Source organism: Taeniopygia guttata, chromosome 3 (genome assembly GCF_048771995.1).
Source record: "Taeniopygia guttata chromosome 3, bTaeGut7.mat, whole genome shotgun sequence".
In the NCBI taxonomy this organism is placed as follows: domain Eukaryota; kingdom Metazoa; phylum Chordata; class Aves; order Passeriformes; family Estrildidae; genus Taeniopygia; species Taeniopygia guttata.
Genome location: NC_133027.1, coordinates 60,966,212 through 60,992,611, shown reverse-complemented (window position 1 = coordinate 60,992,611; position 26,400 = coordinate 60,966,212). Strand labels below are relative to the sequence as shown.

General features: G+C 39.1%; 1 long non-coding RNA gene across 1 annotated transcript in view; it reads left to right on the top strand.

The window, feature by feature from the left end:
- Positions 1 to 541: 541 nt before the first annotated feature.
- LOC140683719 (uncharacterized) overlaps positions 542 to 26,400 on the top strand; it is a 62,449-nt gene continuing 36,590 nt past the window's right edge. Inside the window, exon 1 of the long non-coding RNA XR_012055073.1 lies at positions 542 to 611. This is a non-coding gene — a long non-coding RNA (uncharacterized lncRNA). The remainder of the gene's footprint in view (positions 612 to 26,400) is intronic.

The following is a 26,400-nucleotide window of genomic DNA, read 5'->3' as shown; positions in this document are numbered from 1 at the left end:
CTTCAAATGTAAACATAACAATTTTTTAGGCACCAAATTGATTAAAATTGTAAACTACAATTCAGGGCTTGAAATTAAACACATAATAGAGCCTAAGCTCTGTTACATTGCCCAGCTACCATGGAATTTTCCAAAATCATAAAAAGTAAACAAGCAAGCCCAGCAACATAATCGAGCCTTTAAAGTGGAAATCTGTCCTCAATTCAAAAGTAATAAAAGGTCAATCTCTTTCAGGTCTTTGTGGCTTAAAATTCTACTGGACAGACAGAAGATAAGTTGCTGGTCTGTGCACGTATGTGCTTGTGTTTCTTTCTTTAACATGGCAATACCCCAGTTCTCAGTTTTCAGCACATAAATCAGTGTTTGCCAGCACTTATATAAAGGTGTAAATAAAGGGGGCTTGATGACTCACTGCACAATGGCAATGACTGTAGTATTTCACAGGCAGGACCGCAGCTGCTCCCCACCTACCCTTGAATTGGTTCAATATATCCTGTCCGGGTGGATGTTATTGACTTGGCTCATTTGTCTGTCCTAACAGGCTCTCTTTGGAGCAGGAAATGGGGGAACCAAGACCAGCCATTCTGAAATTGCCTTTTCAAGATTCTAAGGTAAGAGCTCCAAATGCTCATTCATTGCAAGTCCCTCTAAGTTATCCATCAAGCAGTGTATGCACCTCCCAGTTTCGTAGCTTGCCAGTGATCTGCACAGGAGCAGGAGGCAGCATGGGCAAGCCCTCTTCCATAAATGCAGTGAGGTGCTGGGGGCTGCGGAAAAGTGAATGGGACTGGGCAGATGGAGAAGAGGCTCCAGGAAGCATTTCCCAGTTGTGATACCTGGCTTTAGGGGACAGTGGCAACCCCTTGAACAGCTGGTTTCCTGTACTTGTTCAGGTGCCTTGTGTACATATATATATATATAATATATATATATATTTGTACTCACACAAACACATATTGCAGCGTCCTGAACCCTTGTTAATAGTAAACAAATAGGAGATAAATCCAAATTTGCAAGAACCCTGACCATTTTCACACCATCTGATTTTATGAAGCAAAGACAATTTGTTTATAATCTCTCATTAGCAGAGAGTGAAATAGGAGGAGGGTGAAATTACAGACTTTTCAAGATAATGTATAGGATATTGTTGTGTAGAGCAGTTTCTTACCTCTTTCTGCACAGAAGAAAGCATGGCTCTGTATAAGGAAACTATGCTTGGTTATCCTAAATTGCTGGAACACTATATTTTGAGCAGTTTGCTTCTCTCCTGAAGTAGGAGTTAAATCAGACTAATTTATGCCCAGTTATACTAATATATCTTGATAGCGAAGCATTCACTTCTGGCCCCAGATTAGTGTTTTCATCACCCAGATACTTGCTCCTTTGCAGTGTATGCTCATATGTACAATTAAGGTCTTTTTAACATTTGTGCATTTTTCAATACCTGGATATTCTTAACATTAAGATTGGCTCTTCATTGATCCCTACAAGCTGGAGCCAAAGAATTCATGATAAGACTCCTGTGACTCCTGCCTAGCCTAATAAATATGGGCTATGAGGCAACGCAATCTGCTGAAATACTGGAGCACATTTCAAACAGTCGTCATGGTGTAAATATTCCTAAGTAGAAGTCCATGGTAATCTAATACAATACTGTGATCTGCAATATGGTAATTACAACTGTGACTTGACTCATTAATTTTGGTAACAGTTGTTAAGCAGCTCATTAGGTGGGTATCGAACAGCAGACGTCAATCTGGGGAGCCTCTCAAAACCTTCCAATATTTTTCTTTTCACAGCAAGCAGCATAGCAAAGGAAGGAGAAAGCTGGACTTTGGGACGTCTGAGCTCTTAAATTCTGGGTGCTTTGTGATCTTGACAAATACTGTGCTTGCTTTGTGAGCCAGAATTAGGCAAATATATGGCAGTGTAACACATTTCATCTCCTGGGCTTGAAAAATTCTCCTTGGTTGCTCAAATCACATTTATTTCAGCAGACCCTCCAGTTTCTACCGACAAACAGAGGGGATAACAGGGTACATGCTTTTATGGGACTGCACAGAACTGGTCTGTGCTTTCATTTTCTCATTCCATATCACACTTCATGTTCTAAAAGAATAATTTTTGGTGCTTACTTGAATTAATTCAGCTAAAGTACATCAGCTGGAAATAAAGAAGCATTAGTTCTTCACATATGTGTATGCTGGTTATGGTGCACAAGATCACAAAATTCACAAACATGAAAATTAAGCTGCCAATGGCAAGCACATGAGGTATAAAATCTTGAACATACGCTTTAATCTCCCTGCTTCTGCATATGTCATCAATTTGCTGTTGAGCACTTAAAGAAATGGTGTAACAACGTCCCAGACTGACCAAAAATGGACAGTGCTGGTTAGATAGCCACTCTGCACAGAGATAATTAGATTTGACTTCAAGAATTTAGTTTTTTCTTGAGCAGTTACTCAAGGGAATTTGAATAGACTGTTCAGAAGCTGACTGACTACAAATAGCAATGCCATTACAGATGCAAGTCAACATTCAGCTGCATTGTCCATGGATTTGCACATAGTTTAATCTTTGAGCTTAATGAAGCCCGAAAGTTGTCAAACTTGTCTTCTCCTCCCTTCTACAAAACCTATCCAGCCAGGCACAAAAATGCCAAAATCACTATCAAGCTCTACAGTATAGAAGGAAAAGCTGAAGTTATTCAAAATTGTTAGCAAGTTATTCAAAAAGTTAGCATCTGAATAGTGTCTCCTGGCCAGTGTATCACAGGTAGTTTTCTCTTGGTGCATTTCCCCTCCTGACTGCAGCCATGAGTGGTGTCAGTCTCCAGAAAACAAGAACCATCATGGTGTAGCTTTTTTCAGAGCAATGGTGTACTGTAGCTGGAAGATAGTTCCTCAGTTGTAAAAGCTTAATCTGCTTTCTTATTATTAGTCTTCTTTCCTGTGATTGTAAAAGCTTATGCATTTCTTACTCCACATTATCAGCTCAAGAGATATCCTGACTCAGACATATAAACACTTACTTGCTAAGTAAATGATAATTTTCTGATATGTAGACCAATCAAACTTATGGTGCAATATAACTGCCTTTCAGACATTTAAGTATTTTTATCCCCTGTGTGACTGAGTAGATTGGATGGTGCTTTTCATCCACTTTTTCCTTTCCTCTCCTTCAATCATCCTTATTTCATTCTTGATAAACAATGATACTGAATAACACCATAAAAGCCATACTACTAGGAGAGGCGCTACTAGTGACAGCATTTGAATGACAAACACTGGTATGCTTCTGTCAGACTTGAGTTTAGCTTAGAGATGAGAGATGTAAACTTGTTACTGTGAATCTGTCCAAGACGTGGTCCACTGAATCTTTGCAAACTGGACTTGAAAGGATCCAGTGTCTCACAGAGTCAGCTGGAGAGTACAGCCACATAGGGTAGTTTTGATGATTTGGTAGTTTTTTATTTTTCCTGACATACTTTCTATTATTCAGCCAAATATGGAATAACACTTTTAAAAACCTTTTCTCCCTCCTGTCCTGCTCCCTCTCCCCCACCACAAATACAATCTGGCTGCTGTTGAATGCCAGCCTTCTCCCTTGGGTCACCTTCAGGCAGTAACATCATTTTTTGTCTCTATCTTGCTAAGTGTCTGTCTATTTTCAAGACTTACTGGCAAAATTCTCCTCCTCCACTCTTTAAATTTAATTCTGAAAAATAAATTTTAGTAGGATACTGGTTATATGAAATATACTGCAGGCCAGTTCCACCTCCCCTAATGTGAGCTATCAAAAACTGATGGCCTGTTCCAAGTTAGCTGTCCAGGTTCCTTCCGTAGTCAGTGGAGAGACAAATGATTTAGCTCATCCTAAATAAGTATTAGAGGACAAACTTCAAGTTATATATGGACTGGATAATATTGTGAAGAATTCTATTCCTTCTTAATTGTATAACCAAGACCCCAGTACACCTCAAAGTCAGTTTGTATCTAAATTCTGACAGCCCATCTGGTTTCTCAGTGCACAAGTAATCTTGCATTGTGTGAAGGAAGTTTTATTTGATGCCAAGCTCAGACAGTCTTTCTTATGTGGAATAAGCAATTTATTCTTCCTCTAGCTGATATTTTTCATTCATCCCTTAAAAGAGAAACTGCTGGATTTTGTAAGTGCTCCAACAAACAGTTGTCTGAAGTCCTGTAGGAGTGACACCATAGTTCAAGTGATTGATCCTCAAAAGTGTTACTAACACTCACTTCCCTGTCTACCTCTTTCCACATCATTCACTGTCACATATTTTTAGAGCGGAGTGCTTTCACTCCTGCAGCTCTGTTGTGTGCCTTCTCTTTGCTGCATGAGCTGTTTGCCAGAGGTGGGAATTGAAAAGAAAAAATTCTTTGCTAGATCTTTGCTTCTTATGGTTCCCTGCTCCCTGGAAAAAAAAAAAAAAAAAAAAAAGCTGCACTAAATAGAAGTTTAGCTTTTGGGCAAACTTAACACCCCAAAAATCTGCAAAACATTCCCCTGCTCAAAGAGTCAAACTATTTCAAGCCTGGACAAACACAAAGGTGTTGACTCTTGTTTGCAGTTGCCATTCTGTCATGGTCTAGCACTGATGGCACTTTTGGTCCATGACTCGAGGCTGCTGGGTTGGAGGGTGTGAGCCCTGCTGGGAACTGTTAAATGCCTCATAGCATGAGACAGAAAGGCAGAGACAGGGAAGAGGGAGAATGATGTAAGTCCTTAGAAGTGTTTGTTTTGCCTCAGATCTCTCATTTAATGTTTGTATTCCCCTCCAATGAGGCGGATAACTGTGCAGTGAGTGAAGGAAGCTGCCTAAACATTTTTTACCTCTTTTACTGAAGTCAGTCCCCAAAAGTATCTTCTATAGAACTTTTTATTTTGTAATTTCATTTTCTTCCATTCTTTATTTCCTATGAAATCCTTCATGAGATACAGCACTTTTTCTCATCTTCAGATTTGGTTGCACCCCAGAGACAAATTTTCTACAAAATGTTTCTATCCTTCAGTAAGTTACTGGAGAAGTTATAAGAAAAAAAATAGGAAAAAATTCTGCTTTGAGGAAGCAGATTTTTTCAGCTATTCCTTATTTTAAATAGTTCCAAAATACAGAAATTCTAATAAGCTTCTTCTTCACATAAAGAAAAATTGCCATACACTGTAAAGCAGTTGAATTAGTTCATAAACTGAGTATGCTGTGTGTGGTTACTCAGTTACGACCCACTAGATACAATCAATAATTCTGCCTTATCATTGTATCATAACACTATTGCCTAGGCATAAAGGGTTTACAAAATCCACATCTATTATGAGCTACTGTCTCAGTTTTTCTATTGCAATTCCTCACAATCTACTTTTTTTCATGTGTGTCAAGCCTCGTCTGTGGGGGAAGAATAATTTAGAAGATCAGTAATGGGATGTGGAACATTTCACCTCCAGGTCACTTGTTTGACTCTAACCCTGAACCAGTAGTGATTGAAAATCATTGCCATGTGATTGGTTTCTTTTGCTGGCCTAATGGATATGAGCTGGTGGTCCTAGTCTACAGCATAAAGGACATGTCCACATCTAAAATCTTCCTTTGGAATGCAGTTAGCCTCTTTACACTCCCAGCAGAGAGAGGACCTGGGTGGAATGAGTGATAGTGAATGAATTGCCTTACCCCCACAACCTGCAGTAATCTTTTCATGTAAGTGAGATGTTCTGGTAGAGTTATGGAGAAATTTTACTGCCTACCTGACACTCTGCTGAGAGATAGCAAACCAAGTCAGATCATGTCCTGTGCTGTTTGAGTGCTTAACTTTACAAAGGAGGTACAATGCTTTAAGAGTGACTCTCCAACTTCCAATCATGAAAAGTGACTACCAATCAAGGAAAAATTTCAGCAAAGATTTAAAGGGTCCTGAAAAACATTAGAAAATGTGTGGGATTAGTGAAGGCAGGTAGGGGGAAAAAAAAGCAGAGATGATGATTATACAGAAAAAAAACCAAAAAACAAACAGAAACCATTACATTATAAGCCTAAAATTTGTAACTTGACTAATATATCACAAATTGTCCAGCAAAACTAGCCCTTTTAGGTTGACTTTGTAGTGATGAAGCTCAGCTTCTCTAACTGATGCAGTTTGCCCATGATCCTACCCTTGGCTTCCCTTCTTTTATTTTGGATTGATCTACATGGTTGCTTGCTAGACATTTTCTGTAACTCGCTCTCTGTAGCTTGCAGAAGAGTCTGTACTTACACCAGAGCGGAGAACTGTTATTTTTAGAAGGCACCATTTTTGATCTGTGGGGGCTTTATGGGAATGAACCATCTTCTCTACTGTTACCTGAGCTTGCTCAAGGGTCAGATGGGCACAACAATGCAAATAGCCCTGACTATGATGCTGGTGCCTCCTTTCCTCTGTCTCATTGGGCATGAGGCACCTCAAGTACAGAAGCTACAAAACTGTATTTCTCAGCACTGCCTCAATTCATATCTGGTTCTCCTTTCGCAAGTGTTTTTGTTTTCTCAAAACAGGAGATCAATCAGATAGTGCAAGGAATACTCTTATTATTTTATTCCACAAGACCAGACAAAACAAAATCAGATCTGTGAAGCACAAGCAGAGCAGCAGAGGGCTTGTTACTACTCTAACCATAAAGACCTGTCTTAATCACAGAGCTCTTCTTAATTCTTCCTCTGATCTGCTTAGGTAAAATCCTTTTTGAATTAGTATGAGTAGTGACAAATCTGAAAGCTAAAGTGAGGCCTCAAGATTTGGCCCTATATGATTTTGGGCATTTGTTTGTTTTGTAATGCAGGTCCTCACAGGACCTTTCAGGACAATTTCAGTACAAAGCAGTGTGCAATACCAATGCAGGAGGAAAAAACAATGAAAAACTAGGACTGTACTTCTGCCCTCCAGGAGCCAGTAAGAATAATGTCTTAGATTATAAGAAAGGGCAGTAGCAATATCACCAGTGCAAAGTACAAGTAACAACTTCTGGCTCCTTTATCACTGAGGTTTTTTGTTTGGTGGTTTTGTTGTTTTTTATTTTTTTTTTTTTGCCAATTTAAGATCAAGATCTTAGAAAGAATTACTTTCTGTCTTAGGAGAAACTGACAGAAACACATTTTCAATTACCAGCGGGTGACAACAGAACAACAATGTTGGTACTTTTTAAAACAAGGTTATTTCTTGGTTTACAGAGGTGACTATTTATAAATGACTGAACAAGATTCTCTTACAAATGATCTTATTTTTTAAAAAAGAAATGCCCTCATTTGGGGAATAAGGATGTTCAATTTATATTATATACTCTATCTTAAAGGGCAAGGGGTCTTTGTGCACAGAATAAAGTTGCAGTAAAAATATTTTGAATTGATCAGTTCTTTTAAAAAATATAGCTGTGTGATGAGATCTCTTCTGCCAGCTCTTTACATGGAAACTGCATCCTGCCAGACTTCAGTGACCCCCATTTGAGTTCTGTCCTGTGTGAACAGGGTCCTAAAAGACAGTCTGGTATGGTCTGTAAATCATCACCTTTTTGAAGGTAGAACAATGCTTTACTGTGCAACCACGGGAATCAGCAGGGGCATATACTCGCTTACAGATAACACACATTAATGTGCTATCGTTAAGGAGAATAAAGAAATTTTGCAGTTTTTCTGTGCACTGAAATCTATGCTTTCAGTGAGCTAAGCAGGGGGGAAGAAAGGTAATAGCTCTTGTTTCTATGCGATTATAATGAAAAAAGAAATGTTACTACACCATTCTTGCTTAAATATTTGTCTTATTTGAGCTTTGTCAATATAAAAAAACCTGAACTGTACAATAAGATGACCTGGAATCACCACCTTCCTAATGGCTAAGCACAGCTCAGAAGTGCTGGAAATGAATACATTACACAGATACGTGAGTCAGAAAATGATCCAAGCAAAAGGCAGCCTGAGTCCCACACAATGGGGCACTTTGTGAGGTTGTAAAACAGGTGATGTATAAATTACACCAGAATAACAGCCCTTGGTATGTAAAGGAGTCACATAAACATGGCAGGCAGTGTGGTACCTGGGAGCTGGAAGCTGAGTAGCAGTAAAGTAGCAAAGAGTCCATAACAGATGGATTCCAATTTGACATATGTTGATAAAATCCTAAACCTGGCTAGCATCAATACTGAAGCTGTATCCATTTATGTTAGGATGATAGCCCTGACAAATGCTAGGCCTTTCTGGTACTGGTTTAGTGAATTTTTACAAATCTGGAAGTGTCATGGTCATGCATGAAATCCCGAAAGGAAGGGATGACAGTCCTGTTGAAATCTCTGGGCAGTAACAGAAGGCTGGAAGGAGTGATCTGATGCTGAAGTCTGCCATTGAACACCCAGCCTGGGAGATCAGGTGTGATGAAACACTTGGTGTTGACGGAGGACTTTAAATACCCAAGCATCTTTTAGAAAGCTGGTATAGTGACAAACAGCCTGTCAAGCAGTTCCTACCCCACCTTCAAAGAACTTAACAGAAATTTAACAGAAATTCATTGCAGAAAGGCAGCTTGTGTGAGAACAGTTGTGAAGTAACAAGGGGGCACAATTCTTAGGAATAAATAGTGAGAGAAAGAGGAATAAACCTAAAAGACTACAGAAGAAACATGACCTTGGCAAAAATAACCTAGAAAAAAAAAAAAAAAGGGTCTCCCTGGGGACAATTGGCTTGACATGTATATAAAAGATCTAATTCTGAAGAAGAATAAACAGTGCCTCATATTCTCTCTGAGTTGGGCAATGGGAAATAAGTTTCAATTACATAAAATTTAAAAACCTGAGAAGACAGTTAGTTAGACCCTTAAATGGATTGCTTAGGCTAGATGTAGGATTCCCTCTTGGGGTAGTTTCCAGGGACAGGGTAGACAAAGCATTATGAACTGTTCAAGTACAGCTGGTATTGCATGGGAGTCGCAGAGTAGGGAAGGCTTTCCCCATGATGAGGAAATTCAGTCTCCTTAGAAGAAAGATGAAATTTGAGATTACTCAAACACTAGTCTTCAAGGGAAAAAAAAATGTTTTGGCATTAAAGACTTCTAAAAATCTCACAACTTCCTCATTATTCAAGATTAAAATTTTACCTATATGAAATTATTCCAGCTTTATTTTTTCTTTCTGGTTCATTTAACTATTTGAAAAACTTCTAATTGCATTAAATATCTTTCCCACATAAGTAGTTTTTGCCTCAAAGCTCTTTTACAAACCTATCATATATTAGTCATTTTCCAAAGAGTGATTTTTCTTTTCTTTCTCTTTCTTATACGACAGATATGTTTTAAATTGGTCTAGGACTACAAATTCTGTAGTTGAGCAGCTTGTAAATTGTCACTGATCTTTCAGCAATGGGGAAACATTTTAAATTTTGGTAAGAAAAAGTGCTTTATCTTCACTGAATCTGAGAAATTTAAAGAAACTGAATTATAAATTGTTGCTAATAGAAATAACAATTAACATTTAGTATATAAACTAATATTATGCATTATAACTGGTCTGGACAGATTTTTCTCTAAAGCCCATGGTTTGGACAAAACAAACCTTGCAATTATCAGAATCTGGAAGAATGCGAAATAAAATAAATAACACCAAAATTTCCCTTCTTTATGAACTATAACGTCAAATCTCAAAAAGGGTAAAAGATGAAGTTTGCTCTGTGGCCTTCCCAGGATTCATTCTATTGCTTACTGCCCAGAAAACCACTTCCCAAATCTCATAAAATAGAAATTCCATCGGTGGAAGAAAATCTCAATTAAAATCCATGACCTTAATACTGTCACTAGACAAACCTGTGCCAGTTATAATTTTTTTTTTCCCAGCAAGATCTATTCCAAAAGGGCTGAGATGTTTCAATTTTTCTCTGAACTGAAAATTTTCACCTCAGTTTATTTGTATGCCTCCTCCCCACAGCCTTTATGCTTGCTGTTGAGCTTGAGAGGACACGAAACATTTTTCCTGGCACCAGCAATAGTCCTGGGATCCCTCTTTAAAGCCAAAATTATATATTCACAGTAGGAGGACTGGTTTAGATAATCACAGGTCCAGAGACCTGGACTACTACTTAGGCTAGAAATACCAGAAGATTAGTTTTTTCCAGTGCTGTTTCCCTAATCTTCTTTCTGGACTATGATAGAAATAGGCACATGAGAAGGACTTTACAGAAAGGCAGAAGAGTCTAGGGGAGAGAATGGACTCTGCATATTTTAGAAAAGACTGTATTTTAGACTTAGTTTTATACAATAGTGAAAAATTATGTCTGAATAAAGTTAGTCGCCTGTTTTTCAAAATGTTGAAAGCAACACAAAACCTATTTCCAGTAACTTGTAGGTATTACCCTGTGGCTAAGTATCCCCCATAATAATTATTCAATATATTTTACTATATGGTAGCTATGCGTGTGTTTTATGGCATATTTTTTTTGTGAATCAGTTTGCAAGGATGACTTGTGTTTTTGGTGTTGTGTTGCCTGTGGTTTGTTTCCCTTTTTTTTTTTTTTGGCAGGGGGGAGGTAAGAAGGTAGGAAAGGGCTTGTTTCTGTGGAGAAAGCAGACCAAACCAGAATTGTCATATTGGCTACATTTCAATTAGAAGACACAGTACGTTATTTACATGTTGTGGTGGGTTGACCTTGGTCATCTGCCAAACACCCACTCAGCCACTTTTGTGCTCTGTCTCATCAAGAAGATGTAAGAGAAAATTATGGAAAATCTCCTGGCTTGAGATAAAGACAGGTAATTTATTAATTACCATCACAGGCAAAATGGAATTGACTTACAGAAAGTATCACTACGTGTCCATTGGCAGTAGGTGGACAAGTGTTGATGGTGGGGAACTGTATCCAGCACAGTGTAGCCCTGGAGACCCTCCCCATGCTCTGGGGAGGGTCTTCCAACACCTGGCTGGCCTCATCCAACACACATGCACTGACAAATTATGCCCTAGCACAGACACTGAAGTGTCTTTACACTGCAGGTCTTTGAGCCCAAATTAAGTTTTATGGACTTGTTTTTTGAGTTCACAGTCAAGGAGTGGCAAAACCACCTTTTGTCAGCATGATGCCATGTTATTTAACTCACTCTATTGGAGTGTCTGAGGTTTTCTTCCTCTTTTTAAAAATATTTAATCTTCCACTGAAATATGCATGAAAATATGAGATGTAAGAAATGAGCAATGACAAAGTATCAGTTAATGCAAACAACGTAGGGCAGGCATAAAAGACAGTGGAGATACAAAAGAATGACCAGGTTGGCAGGTTGCATATGACTATGAAAAATGGAAATATGCCATTTAAGTGAAATTAAAACTTCTTCTCATGTTGTTTCTTTAGACATCACTTCATGTGACTTCTTTCAGCAGCTCAACTGGTTTAAACCTCTACTTCAAACTTGCTGTAACTCCAAACCTGCAGTCTGAAGTTTCCACCAGTGCAATGTAGCCACTAAATCAGACCTTATTTTCTCCAGATGTTGAGCATCTGTCATTCTTAATTAAAGGAACAGGAGTAAGCACTGTGGAAAATCATGTGCTTTTAAAGGTGACTTGCAGTGGGATGGAAAAGTGGAATTTTTCCCTCTCTTCTTCTTTATGATGTACAAGAAAATCTAGAAAACTTTCTCCTTTTGAGGCTCAGTTTATTTTATTTAAGTGATGTGCTTAGAAATATCAGGAATATAAAATCAGGTATTTCCTGGTTTTGGTAGGGGACCCTTTGGAGGCTTCATCTCCACATATTATTTATTTGTCCTGAGGTATGGCTGAGCAGGGATCAATGCTGCACTGTGCATATGTGATTTGTGCAGCATCTGGCACAATCTTTATTTGCTCTTAAAAGTTCTGTGGGTTTTAAATCTTAAACAAAGGAGTGTTTTCTTACAAGTTTTTTTTAGGTAGAGCTGTTGAATTAGTGTGTTTGATTTAAGAAAAGGAAACAAAATTCCTTCTCAATTTCATCAATGTGGGAAGAAAATATTTTGGCTTGGCCTTACATGGTTAACCTGGGAAACATTCAGTATATCATTGTTTATGATTAAAATATGTTTTGTATAAATGTTTTTAGAATTGTGAGCATAACAGAACTTCAAATATTTGGTTTATATGAGTGAACTTTCTCTAAATAGAAGGTGGTAGTCAAAAATGGAAAAGAAACTTTATTCTTCTTCAGCCTCAATAAAATGAAATACTTTGGACAATATATTTAGATCAGTTCGAATATTTCAATTAACCAATTTCCATTGGTTTTTTTAGTTGTTTTTTTTTTTGGGGGGGGGTTTGGTTTTGTGGGTTTTTGTTTGGTTTTTTTGTGGGGTTTTGTTTGTTTGTTTGTTGTGTGTTTTTGTTTTATTTTGGGGTTTTTTTTGTGTGTGTGGTTTTTTTTTTTTTTGCTGCTATAACAAGATAGATTCTTCTCCTGGTTTTAAAGTTTTCCTAGAAAGCCAAACCAAACTAAACCAAAATGAACTTCTGCAAAAAATATCAATTACAACTCTGAATTCTAGAAATAAATAACAAAGGCCCAAAACAAAACACGTGAACTAAAAAATTAGCAAATATTCAGGGACCTTAATGAGATTTGTAAGAAAGGAGAAAAACCAGAAACATATTGATTCTGTTTTCATTTGTAGTGTACCTCTGAAAGAAATTTAACTCAAATGTTTAAGTAGGAACCTGTCCTTTGGAGCTTCCTGTGTTTTCCCTTCCACTGTCTTGGTACTTCTGGCTACTCTGAAAGACTTAATTGTGCGGAGACAAGCTATCTTTTTCAGCTGAGTCAGAGGCACCCATAAAATCTGAGCAATTCAAATCAGATGGGGAAAATGTAAACAGGCTCAATCATGCATGAAAGCTTTCTCACTGTGTGCAAATGTAGAATATAATTTGAGAGTTTCAGAAGTGCAAAAACTTGTATTGTTTGCATGGTGAGATCAAGGTTAATAAAGGAGATGCTGAAGCAGAAATCTGGCTTCCACAGACACGAGGAACAGAGCATGAAGGTTTTTTCACTGAACAAGGATTAATCAAGCATCTTTGACAGTTTAAAAAGACACTTCATGCAAGGAAGTGTTAGTATCTTTTCATCTGTAAGGAAAAGATGATCCACAAAATCACTAAGGCAACTTCCCTGGCCCTGTATGCTCAGCTGCTCATGATTTCATATGAAAACAAAAGCATGGAAGACAGAACTGACTTTTGTAGATAAATATATGGGCTTTTGTTTTACTTTTACTCAGGTTTAAGAATGGAGTGGAAGGATGTGCTAGATTATTTTGTACTATGATATTTTAAACTGTAGCCAGAATTTTTAAACAGATTAGTGCAGAACAGAGTTCATTTTCCAAACTTGGTTTTATCTTACAGACTGGAAGTGTTTGTTAAACTGAATTATTTCACTTTTCCTCTTTCTTTGGACCACATGTAATTGTAATGAGAATGAATCCTGATAACTGTTGCATTAGAATGGTGTGGTGAAATTCCAAAACCCAAGGGTTTTTTTGTATATAGCTAATATGCTTCCTGCTAACACTGTCAATACTTATCCTTCATTCCTGTAAGCATATGTTCTGTAGTTTCTTTTTGATCAACATTTGAATTGGAAACAATCTACCTAGATTGTCAGGGGCTCTTTAGACATTGTGAGAGGATATAAAGACCCCTTTATCTCTTACTTCTCCTTAATTTGTTTGGGGTCCTTTTATCTTAAAGATATAGGAAAAATGCCTCTTTTGTTAAAATAGCTCAGTCTCTATTTTTGTATAACCTATGTTTAAAGAACATTACAGCTTTTCACATATCCTTTATGTCATTTACTTTAAAAAACAAGCAGGCAGGAAAATATTAAGAGTTGTGGCATTCAGCCTAGTTAGGTGTGACTAAACCTCAAACTAATAATGAGTTTTAACATGTTGTGTTTAATTTACAGAAAATAAAATTAAACTCTGATGTATCTTCTTCACACTGAGGATAAAAACAACCAAAAAACCCACTGAAAACAAAACCACAGCTTTACTGAGAAAAAATTAGTGTGAGCTGGAAACTACAGCTTTTTTTTGATTTTCAAGATAAAAAGTAGATCTGAATAGGGAAATTGGCTCTTCCAAGACCCCCTCTTTGTATGAAAGGGAGCAATATTAGAGAGACCTTAAGGATTTCACATTCACACAGTTGTGAAGCAGCTGGTTCAAGGTATACCACAGTGAAGCACATTGATCATTAGAGAAATGCAGATTAGAGAAATGCACAGATTTTCAAAGAAACTATGAGAATGAAAACATTCTTCTACATTCAAAAGCCTCAAACCTCCAAACTCTGGGGATATTGAGGCAAGAAATACTACACAGCAAGTGCTAGGAGACAGTGTGACCAAGGGAATGATGTTAAGGGCGCTGTGGAATTGGATCCCTTGATTACACACTTTTCTGGTAAGCTGTCTTTCAGTCTGCAATCAGGAACTTCCTCTTGGCTTGCTGGAAGTAACACTCTTTTCTATTTTTAACCTTGTTTATTTTTAACAAATTAATTCAATATACCTGACAAATTATCATTCTTCCTAATATCTCTGGAGTTAACATAAGATAATGTTGTAGACAAAGACTTTTACTTTTTAAGATCCAAGCATACTTGGGGGCCTGCTAGAAGGGATTTGAGATCTGGTGATGTCAGCTGTCAGGATGTAGGGGACAAACATGCCCTCTCAGGAGTTCCCTGGGTCCTTAGAAAGGAGGCCTGACGTGATGGGAGAACCTGTGGCTTCAGAAGAAACATATTCCTGTGCAGATGGTGTACTTAAACAGGAATACTTAAAAATAATGGTGGCAGCTTGAATTTTCCTTCATCTCTTGTGCCTTTTGGCAAGTCACTGAAGTTGTAAAGGTGATCATTCTTTAAGAATGTGTGCTCCCCTTAAGCATGCAGGTTTTCTTGCACAGAGCTCACTGAAAGGCAGGATGTTTTGGTTTCTTCCAGAAGCTGTGAAGTTATAGTCATTTATGGAACAAAACCATAGAACTGGTATCATTTTCTTCAGTGAAGAAGATCCAAGAAATTAATCAGAGATAAGTCTTTTGCATTATTGACAAAGCAGAACTGTCCCTTGTTAGTCCATTCTAGGCCAACTGGCTCTGACTTGGTGTCTCCAGTACATTGCAGCTTTCCAGAGGACAGGAAAGCTTCTCTGCAGTGGGCAACACGTGAAGTGAGCCAGTGGGGGTGAAAGTTTCATCCCAACTCCCTGATTAGATATTGGTGGACTTACTGAGTATGGAGCTTTAATACAGCTCACACTGGTAGAAGACTATTTTTGCATGAGCTGCATCCTACAAAATCTTGATGTGAATTTTGCTTCAGGAATTGCAGTGCATTTTCAGCCTAATCATGTAATGTTTCTTGAGAATACTTCTTTTCTCATAGTTTTCTAAACCTACAGGGGACTTGAACAAAAAGCCTTTAATCACTAGCTATGTCTATATAGTTTAAAGGAACCTGTAATAGACAGTTTGAAACCATATTATGCAATGTTGTATAAATCAGTGTTGGACACAGTTATGAAATTTTAATCTAAAACCAATATTTGCTTAAACAGACCTCATGCTGATATCTTTTTAAGTACTTTTCTGTGCAGCTCTTGTAATACTTAAAAGACAGGGTGAAAAATTCATTTGATTTTGAACAAAGTATCATAAGAATGTACATTTTGTACAAGGAAATAAACAGCTAAATCAGAGAAATAAGTAACTGAGCTATTCTACATAGATGAATGTAATCAGTTGATATCATTAAAAGTCAAATTAAAGTATTGGAAAGACAGATACAGTACAATTTCATGTCAAGAAGTGGTTGCATAAACTGTCCATTAACCGCCTATAGGAATGCATTAACATTTTTCAGTTTAACCTGCATAACCTTTATATCAAGCCAGAAACAGTTAATTTCCACTTCTCTGCCCTTTTTATTAAAAAGACAAATGAACATGAACACAGAATACTCTAGTAATTTTACATACGTTAAAAAGGTGCCTTTTTCTCAATGAATGTATAAATCCTTATCTTGGTACCTATTATTTGTGTACCTATATAGTTTTATCCACATCACCTTCTTGTGAGCCTTCACTTAATCATGTAGAAAATTAGGAGTAATTTTTATTCCTTTTGAAGACTACAGCCTTGAGTGTAATAAAGGAAATCATTGTCCTTTTGTTTTTTGTTAAGAACACAGGTTATATCCATTTTTCTCGATGACAGCACCCAAGGCCAAAGACAGAGAAGTAAAATCATACAAATGAAACTTGTGTCTGTCTTATTTACAGTAGGAATATATCTTTTTTTTTTTTTTTTTTTTTTTTTTTTTTTTTGTGAGAATATTCTCTCTTTGACCAGGGGAAGCCTGAAAGATTTTTTCCATTTCTTTTCCTTTACAACTATTTTATGGATGGGTCCTAACTACCTTTACTTGCTCCTAAAGGAACTCTCCTTGATAAAACATGTCAAAGATCAGTATTGAAATTCAAAACTAAACAGTTGAAAATAATCAGGGTATATTGACTTGTGGCAGGTGCTTTCCCAGCACTGCTCTCAGAGCAGACTCTTGCTCTTACCTCATCTTGCCAGTGATGACTTACCCTTCTTGCCCATTTGTTCCTCCCCTGGGTACTGGATTCAATGGAAATTTAAAAAATAAGTCTTCATTAGCAATTCTGCAAGAGCCTTTGATCAGATGGCTCATTTAGGGGAAGAAAGGAAGAGTGGAAGGAGAAGGCCACATAGTTATTTCTGCTTGTTACTGCTGGCTGTTCTCTCCAGCCTTCCTGTTTCCGATGCTGACATGCTAAAAAACTCTAGAGATGTCAGAGTTTTTAAAATGAATACAAAGTTTCATTTCTCATGTGCGCCTTGATTCTTTAGAAAAGAACAAACACCACACTTCAGTCTCTATCTAATTTTTGCTGGATGCAGTGTGCATGCATTCCTCCTTATCAGAAAGTCTGAATGACTGATAGTTGTTAGTTCCTGTTAAGCAAATATCTACTCAATTATTACAATTTTGTGGGAATGTGCACATGAGCATTGGTAGAGACCAGCTCTGACAGAGACAATGATTCCCTCACCCACCATCTCAGTGTCTCCTGTGTGTGGTTTGGGTTAGCAATAGCTGCCTACCTGAAAGGGATTTGTGTTTTTCTTATTTCTGAGGTGAAATCTTCACTTTGATCTAAATCTTTTCTTACTAAAAAGGACCAGAGTGAGTAAAGGAAGTGAGAAAGCTCTGGTTTCTGCCACAGGTGGTTCACAGCAAGAGACCTCACACAATCATCCTATAAAGCTTTTCCCAGAGGATCTGTTTGCTAACAGCTGCTCGGAGTGGAGTGTGGAGGGCACTGAACCCTCCTCAAGCTGCCCAGCAAGGGCTCAAGCACTGCTTTTGCCCGAGATCTGTGCTAATTACCATTACAGCCTATGCAGTGCTAGAGAATGTTCTGGATTCTTGGAAGAGCTGGGAACAAAGTTGTCTGACAGCCACTGTTGCCTATTTTCTGTCTTCTCTGGTGCTTTGGATTAAAGCAATGAAGTTCAGACTAAAGAAGGCAACTTCTGCTTCCAGAGCACTGACAAAATATTGGAAAAGATAAACAAATTTGAATAGTCCATTATTAGCCTGCTTTTCCCCACCTCACCATTTCTTTTTACTTTTCAGCAATGGCCATAAACTACTCCTTCTGAAATTTCTGTGAATGGCTTACCAGCCTTCTTTTTTCCATGCATGTTGTAAAAAAAAAAATTAAAAAATCTATCCAGTATTGAGTCTAGCATTGTATGCAGACACTCTTCTCTCTTCTCTTCTCTTCTCTTCTCTTCTCTTCTCTTCTCTTCTCTTCTCTTCTCTTCTCTTCTCTTCTCTTCTCTTCTCTTCTCTTCTCTTCTCTCCTCTCCTCTCCTCTCCTCTCCTCTCCTCTCCTCTCCTCTCCTCTCCTCTCCTCTCCTCTCCTCTCCTCTCCTCTCCTCTCCTCTCCTCTCCTCTCCTCTCCTCTCCTCTCCTCTCCTCTCCTCTCCTCTCCTCTCCTCTCCTCTCCTCTCCTCTCCTCTCCTCTCCTCTCCTCTCCTCTCCTCTCCTCTCCTCTCCTCTCCTCTCCTCTCCTCTCCTCTCCTCTCCTCTCCTCTCCTCTCCTCTCCTCTCCTCTCCTCTCCTCTCCTCTCCTCTCCTCTCCTCTCCTCTCCTCTCCTCTCCTCTCCTCTCCTCTCCTCTCCTCTCCTCTCCTCTCCTCTCCTCTCCTCTCCTCTCCTCTCCTCTCCTCTCCTCTCCTCTCCTCTCCTCTCCTCTCCTCTCCTCTCCTCTCCTCTCCTCTCCTCTCCTCTCCTCTCCTCTCCTCTCCTCTCCTCTCCTCTCCTCTCCTCTCCTCTCCTCTCCTCTCCTCTCCTCTCCTCTCCTCTCCTCTCCTCTCCTCTCCTCTCCTCTCCTCTCCTCTCCTCTCCTCTCCTCTCCTCTCCTCTCCTCTCCTCTCCTCTCCTCTCCTCTCCTCTCCTCATCCAATTTTACAACAGCAACTAGTGTCACCTTATTTCTATTCTATTCTCTCCAATTCAAAAATCTGTCTGCTCTTTGACAAGTCAGGTTTTGTATGCAGACCAACCTGGCTAGAGATTTTCAGCCTGAATATGGCTAAAAAATCATAAAAGAGACAAGGCTCATATATTCTTACAATTCCCAGACTGGTCATATAAAATACAAATTTCAGACATGACAGATTAACTTTATCCTGTTACATCAATTGAGGATGTAGAAAAACTTTGCCACTGACCACATGACTTGTATGTTTGACCCTTTCTCCAATTCAGCAACTCTGTTTTCCATTTGGATAGTCTCTGCCCTGCAGAGCTTACAGTTTACTACATCATTGTGCTGTTTAGTCACAAATATAACCATCTCAAATTTTTCTAATAACCTCCAGTGACTTTGCATTGGAGGGAGGAGCTTATCTTAGGGCATTTTAGAAATTACTGCAGACCCAGTAGCCCAGCAGCCTTTACCTTTCCAGGAAGGCAGGAAGTGGGAGAGGTGCCTCAGCATCAAAATCTGTGACTTACCCCAGGGTTAAGTTTCTCCTGTTTGGAGTCCCCTGCAGCTTCACGCTTCACCATTTCATAGGAGAAGTGAGAAATGCAGACATCCCGAAGACAGCAAAGTCTGTAGGGGTCTTCCAGGAGGAGAGGTATGAGAAAAAGCTTCTGAGTTGAACATGGACGGTAAGGCTGGACCTACCAGAAAAAGGAAAATACTAGATACAACACTACGGTGCAATTGTCTTTTGCATTTGGGTAAGTGAAAATCTGAAGATATACAAATACAGACAAGCCTACCCTAAATGCTAAATTAAGTAATTATTATGTATAAATACATGAGTATACATTTGTATTTAGGTATGTGAAAATAAATTGTATTATTACTGTTATGTACTGTGTCTCCAAAGATCCTCCCTCTTTCCTTCATTTGCTATAGAAACACCCACAAAATGTTTTTAGCTGAATGTTTTAATACTATTTTGAATGCTAAAATTGTAGCTAAAAAAATAAGAGGGTCTTGGTATTGGCTTTTTAACACCATGACACTGGAATACTACAATGTGTGAATTTTTTTTTCCCAGACGACTCAAGCTTCCTCAAAGCAGAGCTTTGTGCTGCTTTTCTCAAGTTATAGTAAAAATGACTCATAAGCAGAGTGAGACTGGATGAACATCTCTTTCTTCCACAGCCCTGTGAATTTTTAATGTCTGGCATTAAGGTGAAAATCATCATTTCTCTCTGCCTGCTGGGCGATGGGCCATCAATTAAATTCTCTTTTGTCCATATGTAAAATAGCTAATGGTTGCAGCTTCTTTCCATAATAGAGCCATTAGTGGTAATCTGCCCCTCTCTGCCAACTGATTTACTCAGATGGGTATAGATGAATTGGCAGTAATGTGCTGTATAAACCTGGCTCTGTAGATGTCCTGAAAGCACCAAAGGTCTCTCAATTTGATACTTTGCTGCACTGTATGGCTGTTTGATATGTAACATAATCATATGCTGGTGTGATTGTAGTTGAATATTTTGAATGTGGTTGTATATTCCAAGATTTTAGCTTACAAAAATCTGATTCATGATCTGACACAATGTACATATGAAATATCTTCAATTTGGTAATGTGAATCTGATACACATTGATTACATTCAGAGCTGGTGTTCAAAGATCTAAATTTTCTTGACTGTTTGATAACTTACAAATACAGCGGGTAACTGGTAGGGAATTTGAAACCCTTGGAATATATGCCCATTTGACTATGGAACAATTAATATTTTAGATTTTATTTAAAAGCTTTCCTCTCTAAAGAATTCTAGCTTTTTCTTGGGAGGTGGGGAACACTGCAGGGGGGACATTTTGTTCCATGGTAATGGTAAAGGAAGAAAGGAAAGCAAAGTAGAGACATTTTGTGAACAGTGATAAATGTTTCAGTCATGGACTTACCCACATCAGTGTGCAGTGGCTGAATAATCAGTAAGATAAACCATCATTTTCTTTGTATTTGCTGTTTGACAAGTTTAACAAGCTAAGTAACTTATTCAGTAAAAAATGGCAATGATCCAGGGGAATGTGTTTTTATTTCTTATTTTCCCTGGGTTGAAAGCCAATAATGTATGTGCAGCTGTTATGAGATTTATCATTACTTGAACATATAGGAAGACTATAGCTATACGGAAAATCTCTGCAATGGTTAGGAAAACTGGAGAGAGCATTTATATGTGAAGTTGCCAAAAGAATCATAGAATCATATTGCACAATCATAGAATGGCTTGGTTTGGAAAAGGCTGTAAAGATCATCTAGTTACAATTCCTGTGACATAGGCAGGGACACCTTCCCCTCATCCAGGTTGCTCACAGCCCTATCCAATCTGGTCTTGAAGACTTCCAGGGTTGGAGCCCCCACAGTTCCTCTGGACAACCTGTCCAGAGAAGATGTGCTTAACCATCTCCTCTCAGTGAAGTATTCCTTCCTAATATCTAATCTAAACCTACTCAATTTGAAGCTATACCGATTTGTTCTGTCACTACATGCTCTTGTAAAAAGTTTCTGTCTATCTTGTGGGCTTCCTTCAGGTACTGACAGGTCACCCTGAACACTTCCTTTCTCCAGACTGAACCCCAGTTCTCTCAGCCTTCCCTCACAGGAGTTCCATCCCTCTAAGCATCTCGGTGTCCCTCCTCTGTATTCCGTCAAGTGGGCCCATGCCCTTCTTATGCTGGGGATTCCAGAGTTGAATGCAGTACTTTAGATGGGGTCTCACAAGACTGGAAAAGAAAGGACCTGCTGCCCATGCTTCTTTTGGTGCAACACAGGATAGAGTTGGATTTCAGGGATGAAAATGCATGTGGCTGCCTCATATCCAGCCTCTTGTCCACCAGCACCATCCCCAGCCTGTTGTGATGCCAGGGGTTGCCCTAACCAGGCGCAGCACCTTGCACTTGGTCGTGTTAAACCTCATGAGATTCCCATTTCTCCAGCTTGTTCAAGTCCCCCTGCATGGCATCCTGTCCTTCAGGATGTGTTGGCCACACTGAATTTGGCATCATCTGCAAATTTGCTGAGGGTGCACTTGGTCCCTTCATCTCTGTCACTAATGAAGATATTAAATAATACTGGTCTCAATATGGACCTCTGAGGACATAATTTCATTGATGTCCATTGGGAATCTGGACCATTGACCACTACTCACTGGGTGTGATCCTCCAACCTGCTTCTTATCCATGTAACAGCCCCATCGAAACTCTCTCCCTCCAATTTAGAGAGAAAGATGTTGGGGGGAAGACTGTGTCAGAAGCTTTACAGAAGTCCAGATAAATGGCATCTGAAGTCCTTCCCTTGTCCACTGATGCAGTTACTTTTAAAAAGGACTTTAAAAAGAGGAGATACCTTTCCTGAACCACTAAACTGTTCAATAATTAAAATATATGATTTGTGAAGAGAGCACTTCTGGCCTGAAAGTAATTCACCTAAAGGCCAGTGTTTATTTCAGGATACAAATGAAATATTTGAAGCTGCTTCCCTTTCCAATAATACGAGGGGGGAATTTAAAAAAAATAGGCAGCAGTGATACTGGAGAGATGTTTCAAAAACTATTGTCAGTAGTCCCACTCTACTCTCATTTAAGTCTAAAGCAGAATCCCAAGGAGCTGATACCAAAATGAAGTTAGACCAATACTGAATGCTCCTGAAATTTCCATAGTCCTGTATGTTTGTGTGCAAGCATTTACATTAACATTATGCATGTATACATTGCAATTAATGTATCTGTGTCCAATAAACAGATACATGCTTTCTTGCTCTCTGCTTGCTTTTCTTGTCTGGCACACTCTCTGCAGATTGTTTCCAATTTGGGTCATTTCTGTCCTCCTGCCAGTTTTCCAGTCCAGTGTGATCCAAATTAAATAATCTTCTATTGTGCCTTTCCTGATGAATGTCAGATTAATCTTAGCAGAATGTGGGACTTTGCCTGACAACATGATTACTGCAATATTTATACAACGCTTAGGCCTTTAATTCACTAACAATTTATGGTTGTCCCTATATGTGAGTGCTGTTTCTGCATTCCGAATGCCCAGGTGCACCCTGCTGTGAACTGCATTGTCAATTGGAGCTTGGTGACATGCAGTCACTCTGTTTTGCTGCATAAGAGTCCTTTAGATAGAATCTGAGAAGGGCTTTAAAGTGCTCTCCCTCCCTGCTCCCCAGTCCCCAAAAAGAAATCTCATCTGAAAGAAAAAGACAAAAATGCTGATGGCAGTCAATGAGAACCAGGTAAGGGAGATCCTCCTTCGTTTGCGTTTAAGTAGAGCAGACATGATCTGCATGGTGGTGACTGTCCCCACCAGTCACTTGGATCAAGAGAGGTGCAGAGCCTTTGCTCAATTCTGGAGCCAGCTGTGAGTGTAGGCTCAGAAGTTGCTGGGGCCAGCCAAGGAAAATCCTCGTTGGAAAGCCCAGTCCACTGTACAGACACCAGACAAAGCCAGAAGCCAGAATAGAATCTGCGAAGTTTAAAAGGAATTTAAGAACGAAGCCAACACTTAATGAGGCTTGAGAAGAAACTTCCCCTAAGGCCCTGTTATTGAATAACTGCTGGCTGTAGGCTTCTATTTTTTTTTTTTTTTTTTTTTTTTGTTGATCTCTTTTAGAGCAGCTGGTACTAGCCATTGCTGGAGATGGAAAAGCTGATAGCTTTAGACATGCCAATGGCTGTCTCAAGGTTTATTCTAATAGAGTACACATTCTTAGCAAAGGATGCAGTATGATGAGTACATCTTTACAATGTATGAGTGAAAGAAGTATCCCACCTTCTCTCTCACATTTGTGTCCAACCTGTGTCACATTTGTGCCCCAGGATACAGGGTTTTGTGTCACTTGCACAGTGTGCCTTTAACTGTCTGCTGTCTGTAGCATAAAGCAATTGGTAGTGTTCAGTGGCTCTCTGCACCAGTAGCTCCATCTTGAGGGACTGAAATTGATGTAATTTATCATGGCAGGTGAATATGCAAGCTGTGCCTCTTGCCCCATCGCACAATGTAGCAGAAGAAGCAATAGACAATGAGTCAGAAATAGCTCTTTTTTTTTTTTTCCTCCAGCTTTCTGAAACAGCAACACTGTGTGTCTGCATGGTTGGAATATCTAGGTATAGTAGCTCCTCTTAATGGAGCTGTGTACCACCACACACTGTTAGGAGCTGTTGGGGTTTTATTACTGAACCATTCACTGTGAATCTATTTTGCCAGAAGTAGTAATGAAGACTGCATTTTGTTCTGTGACATTTTTTCCAATTGAAAAATTTCTTTGTGTTTATACTTTGTCTTGATATTTTTGTACTGTCACTTAACACTGAAGTATCCTTTTATCTGTTTTTTAATAGACGTATCCCAAGCAAGACCGAGCAAATGGATAGGACTGTCATTCCCTGGATCAGTATGTTTTTTCCCTCCTTGCTTACTGTTCCCTAATCATTCGGTATTACCCTGGCTTGATAGATTCATTAAAAATCATAGCTTCAGGCCTTTTGAATATATGCTCCTCCAGAATTTTAGGATGAAGATTACCAGTCACCTTGACTTGACTGCAGTGAGTTCCTTGAGTTTTGGTACCACCTCAGATGTGTTACTTTGTGTTTCCACAGACTTGTTCTGATTAACCTTCTTGCCTGTGCCTCCACTTTCAGCATCATTTTGCTAATCCGTGCCAGAAAAACAGGAAAAATGGACGTGAGTCATACCCACAGGGGGTATCCAAGGGATACATAATCCCATTCCTGCTTTGAAGGATCCCTTAGCATGGATATTGCAACCTGAGTTCAAATATGCTGCTGCTGTTATTTGTAGTAGAGATTCTGCAGGACTGGGGGGAAAAGACAGCGGGTGCCATAGTTTTGTCTGGGCAGGAACCTATTCCAACCATTTCTAGGATTTGTCCCGATTAGCCGGGCTCCTCACAGGTGCTGGCTCCACGTTGTCCCCAGGGTGGCTGGTGGGAACTGCAGCTGCTCTGCACCCCTGCAGCCCAGGCTGCTCATGTCTGGGACTAATCAGAAGTGCTTCAACCATGAAAAGGTTTGTGACTTTGAGAATATTTTACATATCCCTGTTAAGAAACATCAAAATAACCATAACGTTTGCAAACGTTAAGTCTTAACACAATCTTTTACTTGGCTCTGTATCTGTGGGCAGGGATACACACGTTAACAGGGCTAATGAGCAGAACAGACAAAAAACCAAAATAAGCAAAATAAATACAATAAAATAAAATGAAGTGAAATTAAATTAAATTAAATTAACTGAAATAGAATAAAATAAAATATAAAGCAAAATAAAATAAACACATCCTACTCCCAACAGTGTAGTCTTATCGCAGTTGGACTGTATTTTTCTTCTGCCGAATTCAGTTTTATTTTAAATTCTGCACATCACAGCCATACTAAATATCCCCTTAGACAAGACACAAAGCTGCTGAGTAAGACCCCTGCAAATCAGGGATGCTTTTTCATAAGACCAACATGCATAATTTATATCTGCATACAATTAGCCTGTTTACATTTATACATCTTCTGTTTCCTTTTATGTAAAATATTCCACAGGATACTTGGTAATGCATTCAAAGTAGCCTGGTTTTTTAATTTTTTTTTTAAAAGGCTGCAGGACTAAACAATTTATAAAACCTCACACCTAATAAATACTTTATATTAATACAAAAGTGTTTTTTTGCTAGGTACCAATGGCTTTACATTAAAAAACAGTCCTATCTTTTCCCAGTTTAGAAGTTCTCTCAAGCAATAGTCTATAAATTCTTGACACATTTTAAAAATGTGTTTAAATTGTGGGTTTTGTGAATGCATTCCGTGCCAGAGTCCTAATCATCCCTGCAGAATGGATACAGCAGAACAAAGCCCTTCCATCACCCCTGATCTGAATAGCCACTCCTTTAAGACTTCAAGGTCCTTTAGGGGGTTTGGATTTGCTTCACCAGGCATACTGAGGTTTTCTTTAATCCTTCTGTGCCCACTGTGTGGTGTCTCTTGGCCCAAATGACAATGCAAACCCGCATGTGCACAACAGATAATAATAAAGGAGCTTGGTGTGACTGTAGGATCATAGAAATATTTAGGTTGGAAAAGACCTCTAAGATCATTGAGTCCAATCATTAACCCAGTACCCAAATCCACCACTAAACCATGTCCCTAAAGGCCACATCTACACATTTTTAAATACCTCCAAGGATGGTGGCTCCACCACTTACCTGGGCAGCCTGCTCCAAGGCTTGAAAACAAAAAAATTTTCCTAATATCAAATCTAAACTTCCCCTGGCATAACTTAAGGCCATTTCCTTTTGTCCTATTACTTGTTATTTAGAGGTAGAGATCTGACTCCTACCTGGCTACAATTTCTTTTCAGGGAATTGTAGAAAGTGATAAGGTCTCCCCTGAACCTCCTTTTCTCTAAGCTAAAGAATCCCAGCTCCCTCAGCTGCTCCTTGCAGGACTTGTGCTCCAAACTCCTCTTTGGCCCTGCATGAGAAATACAGCAAGCTGGTGAATGCAGTGGTGGAGCGTGGCTGTGCTGCACAGCAGCTGAGAAGATGGGAGAGGGCTCACACAGGGGCAGTTTGCAGCAGGTTACACAGCTTGAGGTGTGTGAGGATAATGAGCACTCTTTGGGGCAGGGGCAACTGGTCTGAAGAGGAAGTGGCATGGAGAAGGTTACCTCAGGGAAGGACAAGTGTCTAGAGGGGAATAAGCAGGGACAGAGACTGGGAGAGGTGCTTGAGAAGGAAGACTAAGATTTAAAAGAAAACCTGTT